Source organism: Lacerta agilis, chromosome Z (assembly GCF_009819535.1).
Source record: "Lacerta agilis isolate rLacAgi1 chromosome Z, rLacAgi1.pri, whole genome shotgun sequence".
NCBI lineage: Eukaryota > Metazoa > Chordata > Lepidosauria > Squamata > Lacertidae > Lacerta > Lacerta agilis.
This window is the reverse complement of record NC_046331.1, coordinates 27,755,555-27,768,737: the sequence shown is the minus strand read 5'-3', so window position 1 is coordinate 27,768,737 and position 13,183 is coordinate 27,755,555.

Below are 13,183 nucleotides of genomic sequence, written 5' to 3'. Positions count from 1 at the left end.
AACCTAATGAAGGCCACATAAAGAGCAGCAATATTACTAGATAAGTACCTGGTACTTCTCTATTGGATGTTGAAGAACTAAACATTGGATGATGGTCGAACGGCCTTTTCGAAATCCTGCTTGCTCATCTGCAAGGATGTTTTGTTGTAGCCAGTCTTGCATACAGTTTGCTTATTATGTTAAGAAGACTGATTGGTCTATAGTTGGCAGAATCAACTTTTTTGCCTTTTTATATATTGGGACAATGATTGAAAGCCCCCAATCTTCAGGAATATATTCATAGGTGTCTATGCCGGTGAAAAGTCAGGCTAAAATCGGGGCCCAAAAGACCAAATTATTTTTGATGGCCTCTGCGGGTATTAAATCTGCACCTGGGGCTTTTCCGTTTCAGTTGGGCTACCAGACTCTTGATCTCTGACGTTGTTCCAGGGGCCCATTTTGGGAGGTCCAGAATACTTTCGGGGCTTTGGCCTCTCTCCACTGCTCTGTCTCTAAAATGTGACTCCCAAGTCCTTGGCGTTATGTAGGGTTCTTCCATTAGTGGTTTGTTTGGTTGGGAGAGCTTTATAGCATTACAGAAGACGGCAAGGTGCCACAAGGCTTCTTGTTGTTTGTTTTGCAAACTCTGTAGTTGGAGTTAGACCTATAATTCACTATAGTTTTAAATAAGCATCCAGGTATTAAAACAAACAATTAAAAGGCATTGCTGAGACAAATTAAAATGATAAACCTTCCACAAGATTCATGTAGCAGTTCATTATGTATTTTCTTGCCTGGCTGAAGCATATACCAGTTTCCCTTTTTAAGGGTACAAAGTATTAAGGAAAGAAAGAGCCCCAAACATCAGAGAATTCAGTTTATTGAAGTCCAAATTTACAACTGAAGTTTTACAACTTTTCCCCAAAACAAAAGCTACTTTTGAATTTAGGAAGAATAAATGTCCTTTTCAATAATGTACAGTCTATATAGTTTTTTAATAAGTTAATATCTTTGAAAAAAGAGCAATATGTTCCTTTTATAATGTTGCAGTGCAACTTACAACTTACAAGTCTGTGCAATGTACCATGAGGTATATGCCCAGTGAGCAACACACAGTGAAATTTTTCCATTCATAAAGTTTCATTGTAGACACGCAAAAAGTTAACAAGTTAATCTGTGGTAGAAAAAAAAATTGCAGCCAAGTACATTAATTCTAAAAAAGGAAAACAAAGGAAAACAAACATTCATAGCCTATATAAACCAGTGGATCACTTTCCAACATAAGACAAGTACAAAATTAAAAAGACTTTGGGGAAACTGAAAAACACACATACAAACACATAAAGAAACCTGTATCATCCAGGGGTTGAAATTTAGTTTTACCTATCTGAGGCTACAATCCTGTACCCACTTACCTGGGAATAAGCCCCAATGAAATCAATGGGACTTATATTTGAGGAGAAATGTATAGGATTGCGCTGTAAGTCCATTTTCCATGTGCACCCATGAAAATGAAGGCTCTTGACTGCTAAGGGATGAAAGTAGAGGCAGCCCATGAGAAAGACCTCCCCCATCACAAGTAAAGATGAAGGATATGTTCTGAAGTTTTCAAACAACAAGGCAAAACATATGAATGTGATCTTCCCTGGTTAATGATTTAACATCACATTTTGGTTTTCTTTCATGGTTAAATTAGGAAAATTACAATAGGTTGGAGTTAAAAATAATAGCTACAATATAGATGTACAGTTGCTTAAAGCTTTCACTTTTTAAGCTCCTATGCAGGAGGGTTCCTGCAATATAACATTTTTCTTTCTCTATCACAGAAAATATTTCTAGATGACAGAAGACTCTTAGAAATAACCAAGCACAACATAAAGTATGATAAATAACAGTTCTGCCTCTAATATATATATATATATATTCTTATATATACATATTATTGTGTAAACAAAAATGCTCCTAAGACTGGTTCTCCATGATTTTTTTTTAAAGAATACAAGGCGCTAGAGACTTTTTGTTGTTTGAAAACAGTCCAAGTGAAAGTTTGGTATATAACCTCCTATTGCTACAGAAATTGTTAAGAATGTTCCTATTTACAAAAGAAAGACCATGGAGAGACCCCAAAGCATAGTCAGTCACAGATGCTGACTTTAACCTAGCAGATTTTTCAAAATACACTTATTTGACCTCTTTTTGGCAGGAGAGTGGTTTTACAGAGAGTTGAAGGTGGTTTGAAAAGCTTGGTGTTCATACTAAACAGCATCATTCCAAAGCCCCTGGAAAACATGGTTTGGAGGATTGTAAGCAAGTGTAGTATGTGTGCGCTCCTTCCTCCTATTTGTTTTTTCTGTCTCTTGCAGGTCATGATCTTATCTCCTGTTTGAACCAAACCACAGGCAGGCATAGGCAAACTCTGGCCCTGCAGATGTTTGGGACTACAGTTCCCATCATCACTGACCACTGGTCCTGTTAGCTAGGGATGATGGGAATTGTAGTCCCAAACATCTGCAGGGCCAGAGTTTGCCTATGCCTGGTTTACAGCAACATCTGAAGTAGCAAGGTGAGGTTTTAACAATCTGATTCCTCCCATTACCTCTGACCATTGGCCATGTTTATGGGAGTTGGGAGTCCAACAAATTCTCCACTCCTGCTGCAATTAAACTACCATTTACCAATCTGGATATCACAGCAGCAAACTGTAGCTTGATTCATAGAGAAAGCAAGAAAGTAATCCTGAAGAGGAGTCCTGTAAGGAAATAGTTTAGAGCAGAGGTAGCCAACGTTGTACCCTCACCTCCCAAAAGTAATCAAACTACAACTTCCAGCAGTCCCAGCCAGCAACTCTAATGATCAGGGAAGGTGGCAATTGTAGTCCAACAGCAACTAGAGGGCACATGCTGGCCACCCTAGTTTAAAGGATTGTCAGAATCTGGCTATTGATTGTGTGGTCTTGATCCACATTGGCGTTTGCAATCCTTTAAGTGGTTTATCAATTGCATTCTACAGTGGTACCTTGGTTTACAACCATAATCCGTTCCGGAGGTCTGGTTGTAAACCAAAACAGGTTGTAATCCAAGGTGCGCTTTCACCAATGGGGCCTCCCCCCTCAAAAATGGGTTGTAATCTCCCCCAAAATGGGTTGTAATCCAAAAAAAGGGACACACACTTCCAGGTTTGACGTGGTTGTAATCCAAAACAGTTGCAATCCAAAGCAGATGCGAACCAAGGTACCACTGTATATAGCAACCTGGCAAGAGTAATTATCTCACCCTGTTGCTTGCAAAGCTTTCTTTTTTCAGCCAAGGGAAGATTGGGTCCTATTTTGCCCAAGATTCCTGTCTCTTGGACCTTCAACTCTCTTCAAAACCCTCATGTCCGTCTCTAGTCTGAGATTTCTTTTAACAGTACAGCTTGAAAACCAGCCATGTAGTACTAGTGCTTTGCTACTTCAACCCCTGAATATACAAAATAATAATAAATTACTACAGCCTACTTCACAGTTTATATGCAGGTAAAGTGCAAGCCATAGTACAAGGGTGTCATACATTTTCTACATGTAAGCATTTTTCTTTTTTTCTTTTTTTTTAAAGGCTCTCTATTTGTACAAGTCTTGTTATCTACTTAGAAAATTAGGCAAGAGTCACCTATGGCCCAGCAAATTAATGGTGTTGACAACGATATTTTTGTTGTAGTAAAGTTTCAGTGTCACATGTTATAAAGGTTCTTCATATGAGTGCAGATGGGTCTTTCCTGCCCCAGTTTCCCAGCTCCTTTTGAGTCACATCTGCAGGACAAATTTAAATCAGTTTCAAACCAGCTCAAGTGGCATGGCTCCCTTCCAAGAGCACAAACCATTATAGTTCTGCAGGCGTACCTGCAACGGTTAAAGAAAGGACACTCCTTATAAAAGTGTAGTTTACAGGATTCTTTGGAGAAAGCCAGGGCACTCAAACTGATTTGAAATCAGCTGCAGAGTGATTTATAACTGAGACCCTAACTGAAACGCTTCAGGTTTCTTTGCTTCAGTATATGTAATAATCCACTAATTTGAGGGGCAGAGTTCCTTGGTTGCTTCCAGCAAAGCAACAAAGTACTCTACCTAATCTTTTCAATATAAATCTTTACCATCAACTAGTACGCCACATACTACATATGTAGTGGCATTATTGCACACAACGTAGTGCTTTAGTTACTTAACTTCATGCAAAGTGAGTGCATTTTCCAGTTTAAAAAAATAGTTATCTTTGATTTCACGTTTGCCTGAACTAAAGTGATATCTATCAGGAAGTCCTCCAGTGCAAGACCCTTTGATATAAGCTATGCAGCAGAGCACAGCAGGGCCTAGCAGTGTGTGTCTGATGAATATTAAATAGCATGCTGTTGCATCCAGACTAAGGCTGCATTCCAAACCTCCCCCACCAGTGGGGCTGTATGGAGTGGCAGGGCCACCACTGCACGGCAGACGTGGCAGAAGAGCAATCAGGCCCCATCCTGTCACATGAAGGCAATGAAATCGGTTTGGGAGCCAACTGGCTGAGCCCCACCCTTGGAACTCCCATTCAGGGGCTTCCTGCTGGTTGCTGACCGGGGAGCGGGATGATCCTGCCAGTGATTTCCACTCCTGCCTGCATGTTTGGCAGTTTGCGGGAGAGCTGGACAGAGGGACATCTCTCCTCAGTCCAACCACCTCTGCCCAGCCTGGCATAATGGGGAGGGGACTAGATTGTTCTGCCCATTAGCTGCACTTAGTTTCCATCAAAATCAATGGGACGTAAGTGATGAGAAATTTGTCCCTTTCAATGGGAACTAAGTACAGCAAGTGTAAATAAGTCTGCAATCCTATAAACACATACCTAGAAATATGCCTCATTGAGCTCAGTGGGGCTTTAATTCTGGGAAGTCATAGACAGAACTGTGTAGCTAGTGCACTAAATGTAATTGGATACAACTCATGGACTCTTTCAGAGGTAAACTTATGATCTTTTACATCTTTTCAAAAGTGTGATCAACTTATTTCTAGAAAATAACATTTCTTTTAAAAACAACAACACCCGAGGGTTTATTTTCTTTCTTTTAAACGCCATTCATTTTATTTCAGGGAAATTAAGTTTAGATTTAAGTGTGTATACAATATATCCTATGGAAATGAACCCCCACCATGAAACTAAAGTATTTTATTTTTATGTTTGTTAAATGAAGGCTGTTAAAAGGAAGAGAAATTGCTAAGGTAGGCAGGATGTCTAGAAATGTACTAAATCAAAGAAATCAGATACATCAAAATCTACAATTAGATCTATAAAAGGAAGATCTACATAGATTTAATGACCATGATTTGTTAGGAGGACTGACAATGAAATTGTCAAGTGGTTCTTGTAGAATTTTGAAAGATTCAGAAGAAGGTTTGGGAGACCCCACCATAAGAGGTAAAGTCATCCAACCTTCATCCTTGGGATTAACCAAAACTTGACTACCTTCAGTTTTGCAAATACAACCTTCTGCAGTTTTAAGCTTCTGTACATTGCTCTGAAAGCTGGGCATTTTTTCTAGAACAAAAGCCAGTAAACCCTGGAAGTCAGCATCTTTGGGGAAAATATTTGTTAAGGAACTGGATTCTAAAGCCAGTTTCATAAAAACATCAAACCATGTTTTTTGTAGGCCGACAGCAAGTGTTGTACCTTGTTTCCCCCCACCCCCCGCCCTTTTCTCTACTACATGGTGTTTCTCTTGTAGGTTATTAAACCACTTGCCTGGTCTATCTGAACTGGAAAACTGTGGTTTAACCTGAGCCTTCCAACCAGGAGGGGTTGGGAAGCTTTGACTTTCACTTTCAATTAACAGCAGTTTATAGTTATATTTGAACTCTTACTCTCAGGTGTCTCTTATTGAAAGAAGTCAACTTGAAGTTGACTTGTTTTAGTAAATAATAGTTAAGACTAACCACAGTTTATCTGAGAGCCCAGACATAAAAGTAAACTACATTAGGCAAAAAAGAGGAACCAAAGCTAAGCTTCTCTTCACCTGCTTGCATCCATGTTAAAGAGGAGAGGGGGGAAGTGACAAGCCCATATATTGGGTTCAATGTGTGTTACTGATAACTTGATATCAGTGAGTATTGATAAGGCTGCTTTCTAGTAGCGTGCTCCTGGTGCCCAACAAGATGTATTGATACATGTGAGTGTATTCAGACATGCCAATGTGTGCAGCACAGGATAACATGCATAGAAGAAAAGGCATGGGTGACAGATGGATGTCTAGATTCACATAATTTAGGTTTATTAGAGTTACAGTGCCATCTTCAGCCTAATCTGTTCCAACAAATATGGTGTGCAATAGCTACTGCTGAAGGGGATGGATGATGTTTTACCGTACTTCAGGCTATCATAGCTGCCAGCTCCAGCACCACAGCTTGCAACTAGAACACTCTCTATTCCCCTGGGCAGCTGCAGGTGGGATTAATATGTGTTGCCTTATTGCTTCCTGCCGTACTAAAGGAAAATATAAAATGCAGCCTCCTTTGGGTCCTAGCTTCCTCCTGCCATTCTAGCTCTAATTAAGATTACTCTGGCTCTCACCATCAGGTAGGTCATTGCTGGTTATCCTGTAAATGTGGGAAAGGAAGTGCATCCATGGATGGTATAGTACTAGTGTGAAGGGACCCTGAACAAAATGCTCTCACTGAGCCCTGGTGGGTTTAGCTGGCAGCCTTGTAGGAGCAGGGCTCTGAGCAGTACTGAGTGACTGCTTTTAAATTTCTCACAATGCCCAGTTATACTTAGTTGGGGGGCATTGCAGGGAAATTAAAATAGCACCAGACAGGGGGGAGGGTGGCTTCTGGGCAAGCAGTGTGCCCTACTGGGTGGCCCAGCAGCTGCCCAAGGATTCTGGGTTCTGATGGCGGCCTTGAAGACATGTGCGCAACTAGTGATGGGGAGGGGGAATGAATACAAGAGATTTAAAGGTATGAGATTTGACCGTGTACTGGAACCTCTTTAGCTTGAAATGTAAGCCTGGTGAAAACAACCCAGGTTGCAGGTTCAATTTCTGGCATTGGGAAAGATGAGACCATGGAGAGCTGCTGCCAGTCAGTGTGGAAAATACTGAGATGGATGGACCAATGGGCCTGACTCATATATAAGGCAGCTTCCTATGTTCCTACTGTGGCCCCTTTGTCATCTGGGACTTGCACAATTCCCAATCTTACAGACACAGACACAGACACACACACAGATGCACATGCGCGCACACACACACAGATACCTGCAGCACAAGGAGGCAAATGCAAATATTGCCATCAAAGCAACAAAGCAAGCTCTCTAATGATGAGTTCGCTGAGCTCAGACCCCCTGGAGAAAATAAAGAGATGTCTGCTGTCGACCTACAAAAAGCCTTGCTCCGCTTCATGGAGCCCAAGGAAAGCAGAGCCACTGCCTAGAAAGTGAGGTATATTCTTTGGTTAAAAATAGTACTGGCAGCAATCCTGGATAAATACAATTGGGGATGGATTTGTACATCATTTGGGGTAACATTTCTTCCTTCCCCAATGGCAAGGGGGTGTCTCTGTCTGGGTATGCTGAAGACTATTCCCACAGAGAGAGTGCCACTGTGTGTTGGATGTTTCAGACAATCTATCTTGTGTTTTTTCCCCCAAGGTATTTTTTTTTATGGGAATAGGATGCTGAAACCCTAGAGCAGGGGTGGTGAATCTCAGGCTCAGGGGTCACACCACGAGCCTGGCTGCAATGTCCTAGAACTCTGATACTGTAATGCCTTTAGCTTGTCTGGAAAGAACATACGAAGAAATGTGTGTAGAAATTAGTATACGAAGGTAAAATGCATATATGTTTTTTCCCCTACTTTTTCACCTGGCTCCACCCATCACTGACAAGTGGCCCCTGGAAAGCTGCCCGGAAGGAATGTGGCCCTTGGGCAGAGCAAGATTTCTCATCTTTGCCCTGGAGAGTGACAAGCTTGGACTACTGCTTCAATGCCACAAAGGGGCAGAGCAGGAAAACTGGGATTCCAGCTATCACTGGAAAGGTGCTGCAGCTTAAGGGCACATTCACACCACATATTTAAAGCCCCATTATGCCATCTTTAAACCATCAGGGCTTCTTTCTGGGAGCTGTAGTTTGTTAAGGGTGCTGGGAGTCATTGGCCCTCACAGAGCTACAATTCTCAGAGTGTTTAACAACCAATCCCTCTTCCTAGGGAACTCTGAAAAGGGACATTAACAATGGGCAAGCTGCCTTTGAAGGAAACCCTCTTTGATTGATCTTCTCATTGATGAATTCCCCATAGGCCACCTAAAAACCCAAGATGGGAAGCAACTGTGTACAGTACAGCAGGTGTAGGTAGACCTCATGTTTATAGGACCTTCTTAGTGCTTCTAATAGAACCTTAAGGTGCACCAGCTAGAGTCACATGCTCAGGTTGGTGTCAGTGATCTACTGTAGCACATGATCCACACATTTCGATAACCTGCATACACTTACCCAAGTTACATCTGAGTTACTACAGAGCAGATATTCTAACTAATACACAGATTTTTCATATGTGCGTGCAAGCCTTTATCTGTTGTTGAGTAATTGGTAAACCCTCGCAGATCTACTACAAATCTCCCAGAGATTTAACAGTAGATGCCAATCTATTTTCTGTCCATGGAAAATAGAATTTAACTTTTAGGATACAATATGCAGCTTACAGCTAGCAGTGGCAGGGCTTGGTGGAGTGGCAGAGCTACTGCTGCAGCCATAGTTTCACCATTTGCACCAGCCAAAGTAGAAGGGGAGGAGAGGAAAACTGACCTTTTGTTACACTAGCTTCCAGGCTAGCGCAGCAAACAGGCCTTGATCAGAGCTGTTGCCATCATGTGACAGCCGTGGGAATGGTTCAGAATCTGGTGAACAGTGCGCTAGCCCAGAAGTGCCCTGTTTTGGGGGCTTTCCAAGGGCTACCACAAGCAGTAACTTCTGCTCTATCGGCATCTGGGCAGGCACACTGGGATGCTCCTTGACAGTGAGGCTCTCACACTGGTGGATGCCAGCAGAACCAAGCAGAGCTGGGCGAAGGGGTACCTCCATAAAAAAACAAAAGAGAGAGAGAGAAAAACCCAACATATTGGCTTGGGATTTCTCTTATATCATGACCTCACTTGAGTGGGCAGCCTTCTAGCTGAGTTCAGTTATGATTCTGTAGCCTTCTGTTCCTTCCTTCCTTCCTTCCTTCCTATTACTGTATATTATACCAGTTTAGTTCTCAAAGTGGCTTTTCACATCTGAGGACATTACTTACTTCCAACTTGTCCCCGATTTCAGGGACCGGGGCCTAGTAAATCACTGTTCCTATTCTTGACATTTAGGGAAGCATTATTAAATTTCTGATTGCTAGACTTGGCAATAGGTGTTTGTGGGATAGCTCAAGCAATTAAGATTGGTACCATGGCAGGCAACAAAGTTAGCCACCAACCCACGTGAAACCTGATGAAAATCCACCCCTCACCTGCTGTTTGCATTAGAATGAAAGATTCCCTTAATGCCAACCTTCCTCCATGTGCAAATAGCAACATTGGGGTGGGTGTGTCAGGATTACGGCAGGGAATGCAAAGGATAAAATTCCCCTTCTAGTGGCAGCTATTTACACTTTAAAAAAAAATCCATATCTGCTAAATGCCAAAATGCTAGCAAGTTTGGCCCCAGCAAGCTTGGAGTAATAAGCAGGTGCATTTTCTTCCTAGTGCATAGGCAGGTAAGTGCTCACACTTGAGCACTAAAAGGCCCCATACAGGGCACAGCTTTCAGGTTCACAAGCTACATCTCGTTAAATCAATTTTGAATTGGCAATAGCGTATCGTAGGACAAGGAGTAGCTTCCTAGTGGTGCAGCAATAAAACTGCTAGCCCATTTGTAAAGCTAAGCCTGTTACGGTTTCAAATTTGATGGGGAACTTACAGGTGAAACTCGAAAAATTAGAATATTCTGGTTCATCTCTTTCAGTAATTCAACTTAAAAGGTGAAACTAATATATGAGATAGACTCATGACATGGCAAAGCGAGATATGTCAAGCCTTTATTTGTTATAATTGCGATGATGATGGCGTACAGCTGATAAGAACCCCAAATTCACAATCTCAACTTGGGGGTTTTCATCAGCTGTATGCCATCATCATCACAATTATAACAAATAAAGGCTTGACATATCTCGGTTTGCATGTCATGAGTCTATCTCATATATTAAACTCCAGTAGCTAATGAAAACAATTGCTTACATAAATGGACTTTCCCACAATATTCTAATTTTTTGAGTTTCACCTGTAGATGTAGGGGGATGGACTTAAGATGACCCCTGGGATCCCTTTCCAACTCTATGATTCCTCCAAGTATACCCTTTTTAAAGCATATTTTAAAAACACCCTCCTGTCATTCACATTAATGGAGCATGCTACAGAGTAAATGAAGACAGAATACAGCAAAAAGAAAGCAAAGAAAAAGAGAGTGGAGACCTCAGCTATGTGCCATTGTACCAGGAGGTGGTCTATTCATACGTATATCTCACAGAAGATGGTGTCATTCTGAGGAAGGAGACTGGACTGTGCTACTTCAGACTTCAAGTGGAGGACCAACCAGCATATTTAACTCTTTTCAACCAAAACCTTCCTGCAAATACAAACTGCATAGCAAGCGGAGTTTGCTATGGTCTGCTAGTCATCTCCCCATTCTGCTTCATTTGTAGCATCAGCCACCGGCATCCTCAGACAGCTGCTAGAGACTCAGCAGTGCCCACTGCTGACACTAGGCCTGGGCTCCCTTTTCTTGGTGCTCTAACAAGAAAGCCCACCAAATGGCTTTGAGTCACTGTTTAAATTTCCTGCAGTGCTTCCAAACACTCTCTGACATTGTGCTGCAATGGGGTATTGTGGAAAACTCTAAGGGTGGCTTCTACACTATGGGACTCCTCCAAGGCACCACAACTCATTCGACCACCATCACCACTACTGCCCATCACCAGGTAAGCCTGCCAACATATATGCTGAGGCACAAACACAGGCAGGCCCCACCAAGAAGCACAATGCTGAGGCCATCCTCAGACATGATACTGATTCTTCTGTCGACCCATCCCGATCAAACTTTATTCACATAACCTCCCACCTCTTCTGGCACTATGCTCTCCAAGGGAGTCTATTTCACACATTCAGCTGAGTGTGCCAAGAAATCTACTGCTTCTATATGCATGTGTGAACTGGCAGTGCTAAGTAAAGGTGTTTAGTATTAAAGGGTTAGATTTCCAAAGAAGGGTTTTGAAAGAATATAAATATGTCTTGTGTATCTGTTTAAAAGCAGCCATTCCTTGCTGGAAAGAATGTTTGCATTAAGGATAGCCATTGAAGCAGTCGCCTCCAGATATTGCTGGACACTGGATCCCCACCAGTCCCAGCCAGAATGGCCAGTGGTCAGGGATGATGGGATCTGTAGTTCAATGACACCTGAAAAACACCTATTTTTCACAGATAATTCATCATAAATTACTTGCATTATTGTCAACAGTGAACTTCATTTTTAAAAATAGGAATCCCATTCTTTTCCATAGGCTTAAGTCATCCAAGGCAATGCTGCCGATCAAATGCTCTGTGTGGAATTCAGTAAACTGGCCTTAATCAGTGCATAATAGGGACTGTGCCTGCATTCCATACCCCTACCCTTGGTCCATAGCTGTCAACCCTCCCTGCTGTTTCCCAATGCTATAGTAAGGGAATTTCCCGCAATAAAGGGAAAGATTGACAGCTATGCCTTGGTCTCCACACATTTGGTGCAATAAAGAGTGGAGAACCCACAGCTCTCAAGCTATTGTTGGGCTCCAACTCCCATCAGCCTGAGCCAGAATGACCAATGGCCAGGGATGATGGGAGTTGTAGTCCGACAGCATGTAGAGGGCAACGGGTTCCTCACCCCAGATCTATATGGGATATATGCATGTAGAGTATTAGGTGAATATGCCCAGCAGAGGTACTCTTTAGAATGTAATGTTTATGGGGAAGGGTTACACATTATTGGTCATATCTGTGCACATACACACCATCTGGACATTAGGATGGTGAGATGCATTGCTATTGCCACACCATGCTTTGAGTTTACCTGCTCTGCCAAAGGCAACAGATAAGCAACATGGGTGTGGCATCCCACCAAGCCCTGTTATTACACATTCCCCAACTCTTTTCTGTAGGCTGTATGGGGTTTCTGTTCAAAGCTCCCTTCTGAATGAATGGAGACTCTACAACAGTGTGAAGAGTGTGGTGAAGTGCTTTTAACAGTCTTTATGTAAACAAGTATATGGCAATGGTTTCTAAAGTTTTGAACTAAAGCAGATGGTATTTTTTTCCTGGCTGCGAGGCTCACCTTTACTTATGGTTCTATACTGTCTTGCAGCGCTTACTACCAGATCTGTCCAAGACAAGGGCATGGTGGCCCATCTGAGGAAGCAAATCTGGGGATGCCAATTAAGGGCACGAAGCCTGCAATCCTATATACACGTACCTGGGAGTAAGGTCCATTTACATCAATGGATCTTACTTCTGAGTAGATAGATATAGGCTTGTGCAGTAACTGGTCAGTTATTTAGTTTATTTTTATATCTGTACCACCATTTAGATATTCTGCGTCAGGTACCAAAATGTCTTGGACCATCTCTGCTCACTGCTAGCAGTCTATGCCAGTACCAGAAAAAGGCTTCTATAGGCCTTTGGGAGAATGCTAACAAGGTTCATCTGGGAGGCCCCGATTTCTCCCTCTCTATAGTGAATCACTATAAGTCCTGAGTACTTCCAGTGGTCTCTTTCTTTCTTTTATTCCAGTAAACATTACTTGAGTCATAAATACGAATGATTTGCTTAACTCCGTCAGACACTGTACATATAGAAAACAATGGTTTTCAGTTCAGACACCCCCCCCCCCTTCGTCCTTTGTTTTGAGGCAGCAATAGACAGTATCGGAATCTTGTGGTTCACAGGTCTGTGGCACTAAATTCACAGTGGATAAACGCCGACAACTGGAATAGCTACTATCTTCTCAGATTGAGGGCACGCATCTTGTGGACTACCCCATGATGGTGCAAAAGCGACCGGAAGCTGCTTTAGGTAGCAGCATCACTGTGCGGGCCACTTTGTGTGGCCCCCTTCCATACCATGTGCATGAGCACGCACTCCCCCCCA